The sequence below is a fragment of the Triticum dicoccoides genome, chromosome 4A (assembly GCF_002162155.2).
Source record: "Triticum dicoccoides isolate Atlit2015 ecotype Zavitan chromosome 4A, WEW_v2.0, whole genome shotgun sequence".
NCBI classification, from domain to species: Eukaryota; Viridiplantae; Streptophyta; class Magnoliopsida; order Poales; family Poaceae; genus Triticum; species Triticum dicoccoides.
Window position 1 is genome coordinate 215,609,176 of NC_041386.1, and position 5,032 is coordinate 215,614,207.

The 5,032-nt window shown below is 44.9% G+C and overlaps 1 non-coding gene and 2 pseudogenes across 1 annotated transcript; all 3 read right to left on the reverse strand.

The window, feature by feature from the left end:
* Positions 1–3,411: 3,411 nt before the first annotated feature.
* Positions 3,412–5,032, reverse strand: part of LOC119285667 — an 11,433-nt pseudogene continuing 9,812 nt past the window's right edge.
* Positions 4,587–4,679, reverse strand: LOC119290263. Its single transcript, XR_005141837.1, has one exon. It is a non-coding gene; the product is annotated as a small nucleolar RNA Z223 (small nucleolar RNA).
* On the reverse strand, positions 4,750–4,828 carry LOC119290400 (annotated as a pseudogene).

Sequence of the window (5,032 nt, forward strand, 5' to 3'; positions counted from 1 at the left end):
TATGAAGTTTAGATTATTGCTATGTTAAATGTAATGTGTATAATCGCTTACGTTAGTTGTATGTTGTAATGTGGTTAGTTGTATGCTGTAATGTGGTTATTTGTATTGTGCTAGAATGGCTGGAGGGATGTAGCTGTGGTGGGCGACAGGTACAGCCCGCCACAACTAATAACATAAACCAATGACGGGCAGGTAGCACTTCCCGCCACCGGTGGACTCTAACAGTTGAGGGCGCCCACCCGTCACTGATGGCATCATAGCAGTGGCAGAAGGTCAGTGGCGGGCGCCCCTAGGAGCCTGGCCCGCCACTACTGGCCATTTGGTGCCCAGCATACTAAGCATTCCTGCAGTAGTGATAAGATCAAGATCCCTAAAACAGAGGGAACACGATCGGTGGGGAAGGAAGAAGTAGATTTTCTTCCCCCTTTGGTACCCAGACCCTAGATGCTTGGAGGAGGGGGCCAAGCCTCCTCCCCACACGCATATAAATAGAGGAGGGAGGGGCTGGCCGCAGGATCTAACATCCCTGTTGCTGGCCACCTCCCTCTCGTTCCATACGTCTCTCATCCGTGCAATTCTTAGCGAAGCTCTGCCGGATTTCCATCATACTTCTGCCACCATGCCATCTGTTGCCGATATCAATCTCATCCACCTCTTCCCCTCGCTTGCTGGATGAAAAAGGAGCATATGACATCAAGCTGCACGTGTACAATTCAGAGGCACCGTTCATGTGGTGCTACATCGAATTGATCCGACGAAAGTATGACTACATCACCCATGATCTTTGGATTATTAAACGGGTGTGTTCTACAAGGGTTTGTAGACCTTTTCCCACTCGTTGCTAGCATCTAGTAGATTGGATCTTGGGTTTATTCTTTCTCTCGTAGGAAAAATTTTGTTTACCTTGCAATGAATCCCATCACATTCATCTAAAGAACTCATATCAAATAACCTCTTTTCGGTAGCAAGTTTAAAATCATAATTAAGTTTTTTCATAGCCCAATAAGCTTTATGTTCTAGTTCAAGAGGCAAAACTTTATCAAGATTGTTCAAACATTCATCAAAAGAAGTTTCATAGATGGAGAAATCATCCATGAAGACTTGAATAAGATTTTCACAGAATTCAAAAAATATGGCAGTCATACATCTTTGAAAAGTAGAAGATGCATTGCATAAATCAAATGGCATACATCTATAAGAAAAAGTTTCAAAGGGACAAGTAAAAGTAGTTTTCTTCTGAGGAGAGACATGTTTTTTTGAGATAAACTAGAATATTCATTTAGGAAACAAAAAAAGTGTATGCTTAGATAATCTTTCTAACATTTGATCAATAAAAGGCAAAGGATAATAATCTTTTCTAGTAGTCTTTTTCAATTTTCTAAAATCATAATCATCATATAACCAGTTACAACTCTTTGTATGATTTTGTCGGAGGAATAATGCGACATTTCTTAGGACCACAATGTAAGACTTATCTGTTATTAGTTATAGGATAAATTATACTTGTTCCAGAAGTTTTAGTATGTCATTCCTCACCACTTATGATCAACTTATTTGGCATCTGGCTCCATATGAATTTATGTTGACACATAGAAGGACTAATGTTTTAAGACCATCCGGAGGATATCCAATTGCAGCATGACGTTTCTTTAATGTTTTCAATAATCTCTTTTCTTCCCATCATCATTGACAAACTTCCGCCCTTGATTCATATAAGGGTTATCATTTGTTAGTACCTGGCATGTCATGACAAATTGTCATTTGCTTAGTAGCTACTCATAATTCCACAATCTAAGGTGCATTTCTTCTAAGGGAAACGTTTCAAGACGGTGCGCTGGCCGAAGCTTGGGTCGGTCGCACGCCTCGTCACGCGCCCAGCGCGAGCGCATAGGGCCATGCCTCTTTTTTCATGGGCCCATGTAACCGTCCTCCCACCTCCCTGATCCAACATCTCCTCTTTCCACCTCAATGCCGCGAGCTCCCCCTGCATTCCCTGCTGCCAAGCCGCGTGCCTCCACCGCCGCCTCCCCGCACTCCGTCCAGCCCCCTCCCTCCCTCCCTCCCTTGCCCCCGTTCCCCCACCGGCGGTGATGCTACGTTTTTGCTGCAGCCGGTATCGAGGAAGCTACCACCGGCGCTCGATTTTGTTGCAACCGAGCGACGGCGGAGCGTGGCCGGCGACGATGGCGCCTGACTTTTGCTACAACAAGATGTCCAAGTGTAAAATGTTGCAACCGGCAAAAACAAAAGCTGGAACGGGTGTTCACGTTTGCTGGAAGCGTTTTTTTGATTTTGCTTCAACCGACCACCGGAGCTCTTACACCCTCGCCAGCGACGCCGTAAAATGTTGCAACCGTCAAAAACAAAGCTGGAACAGGCGTTCAGGTTTGCTGGAAGCGTTTTTTGATTTTGCATCAACGACCATCGTGGCTCTGATTTTGTTGCAACCGGCAACCTGCAAAGCTTCCATCGGTGAGTTTTTTTGCTTCGATGGTGACAGATGGAAGTGGTGACCAGGGAGACGACGGCGCTGCGAGCAACATGCACCCGGCGGCGAGGGTCGGCGAGGGCGTCCGGGCGCGGACCTAGTGTTGCAACCATGGGGGGCGGCGAGGTGCAACCGTTGTCAGCTGGTGCTACATAGACGTGATGTCGGAGCGGCGACCTGCCGTGGCAAGGAGCTGCCAGGGACACGACGGCTGGCGATGAGGGATGCGAACGGCGGCGCAAGGTTGCAAGCGCAACGCGGGAAGGCCGGTGGCGGCTTGCTGTCGGGTGCGGGGCGGTGCTCTCCTTCCTCAACCTTTTCCCCCGTGCAGGAGGTTGACGATGGATGCGGGAGAGGACGAGGAAGAGATCTGACGGTTGTGCACGTAGATCGGACGGATCTGGCCAGACCGCCCGAAACTTTCGGCCCGTGCACCGGCGCAGAGTAGTGGCCTTCTTCTAATTCCTCATGATTCCCTTGTTATCCTTTAAAAAAGGAAATATATCTCTCTTGATGGTCTGTATCTCTCCTTATAGCAAAATAAGGAAAATATCTTTCTGTCGATTGCATGTATCTTTCCTTGTAGGGATCAAGAGAGATATACTTTATGTAAGGTGTATCTCTTACTTTTATGGACTAACTGATTTACTTGCCACTAACTAACAAATTTAATAAGGGTAATTTCGCCATAACATGTTTATAATTATGTGTCTTGGTCTCCGTGCGAAAAATAAGGTAATGCACCTTACATGAAGGAACGGAGGGAATAGGACTGGGACGCGACCTTGATTTGGTACCGCCTGTTGAGAGGCCACGAGCAACCAAAAGCCTGCCTTTTAGCCTCATGTGCTGCCAACCAAACACCACGTATGCAGAACGTGGCTCTAGGCTCTAGCCCACTGCCTAATCGACACAGGGCGGCAGGCAGCCAAACAATCCATCATACTTCATTCAAGAGGATCGGATACTTGAAAGATTTCCAGTTGAGAGAGGTTAAACAGTACAGTATCAGGTAAAACAGATGTAAATTTCTTACACAGTGCATGACGTTCGAACAAAATTTAGATGATCCTAGCACTTAATTATAACATAACTCAGACTCAAACAAGAGCTGTGTAGCACATGAACAAGCAACAACCTAGACCTTGAAGCCTCTGCTGTTCCTCCTTCCTCTTGCCTTCTCAAACTTCCTTCCCTTCGAGCGGACATAAGGCTTGGTATGGCTGCGCGGCACACCAGGAGCCTTACGAAGTGCCTCACTGCCTCACGGGCGTTCTTAGGGCCCCTCAGGAGAACCTGTTAAGACGATTGTAATTTGTGATGATTTGCTTGGTACACAACCAACAGCACAGAGTAATGGGCCAGTTGCACCCTCCATGTCCCATCCTTCAAACATCAAGGCTGAAACATCAAGGCTAGCATTCAAACATCAAGGCTGAAACATCACAACCCAAAAAAATGTGCACTAAAATAAATCATGCCTAAAGTGTAGGTTTTTATTGCATCAATAGCTGAAAATGCAAAATGCAATGCACGAAAACATTTCTACGATAGAATCACGATATTCAGAGCACTGGAGAATAAGCAGTATTTGTCAACAGATTGAGCGTAGCATAATATGCAGGTGCATGCATTTTCAAGTATTACCATAGTCCATACTCAAGTATAAACTGCCCACCACTTAAGCAAGCAAAAAACATTCATATAACAAAATCATGATGCCATTAGTGGGATCAACCAATAAGCAGAGTATTGGTCCACACTGCATACAGCATGTACCACTAGACTATGCATCGTATGCTGTTCTTCCAAGAACACATCAAATATTCAAATATTGAAACTACATCATTCATTTAGAAAAAGGAGAGAGCTAGTGTTGTTAGAACATTTGACTGAAGGACACCAGAAGAAGCAAAAGAGCAGAATTTCGGTTAGATCATTTGGCGCCAAAGCAATCATAATAATGTGATGGACTGGTAAGACAACCATATAGATTTATGCACCAGCTAAACCTCCTTGGTCCAGAGTAAGGTTCCCAAGAAGAACATAACTAATGCAAGTGTCAAAATCATTAATGATCCTAGAAAGATGTGCTGGTTCAAGGCTCAGATCTATCTCAGCTTTCTCAGTCATGAATTCTCAGAAGCAGAACTGGCATGCAAGCTGAAGGTTTGTATCATCACTGCTGCAGTAAACCAGAGAACATACAAAGATAATAAATCTTAAAGAATAAAATGAAGGAAGAGTAATAATGAATGTATTAGTTCATTTGAAGAAATTCAACCACTGTTTTCTCTTGTGCTTCACAGATTAACAGAAGCGCAGGTGTGGTCACTGCCATCATTCCAATGCAAATTTTGTTACTACATGGACAAGAGATGCATGACCACTCAATCACAGTGACATGACCTGCAACACCAAATGGGATAGTAGATCTAAGCACAGAAATTGGGGGTTTCTTCAGGATTGTGATCTGAGAAGCCTGGGGACACCAATATGCTCAGAAGGGAAACAAACTGTACTCAAGAAATTCAACCACTGTTT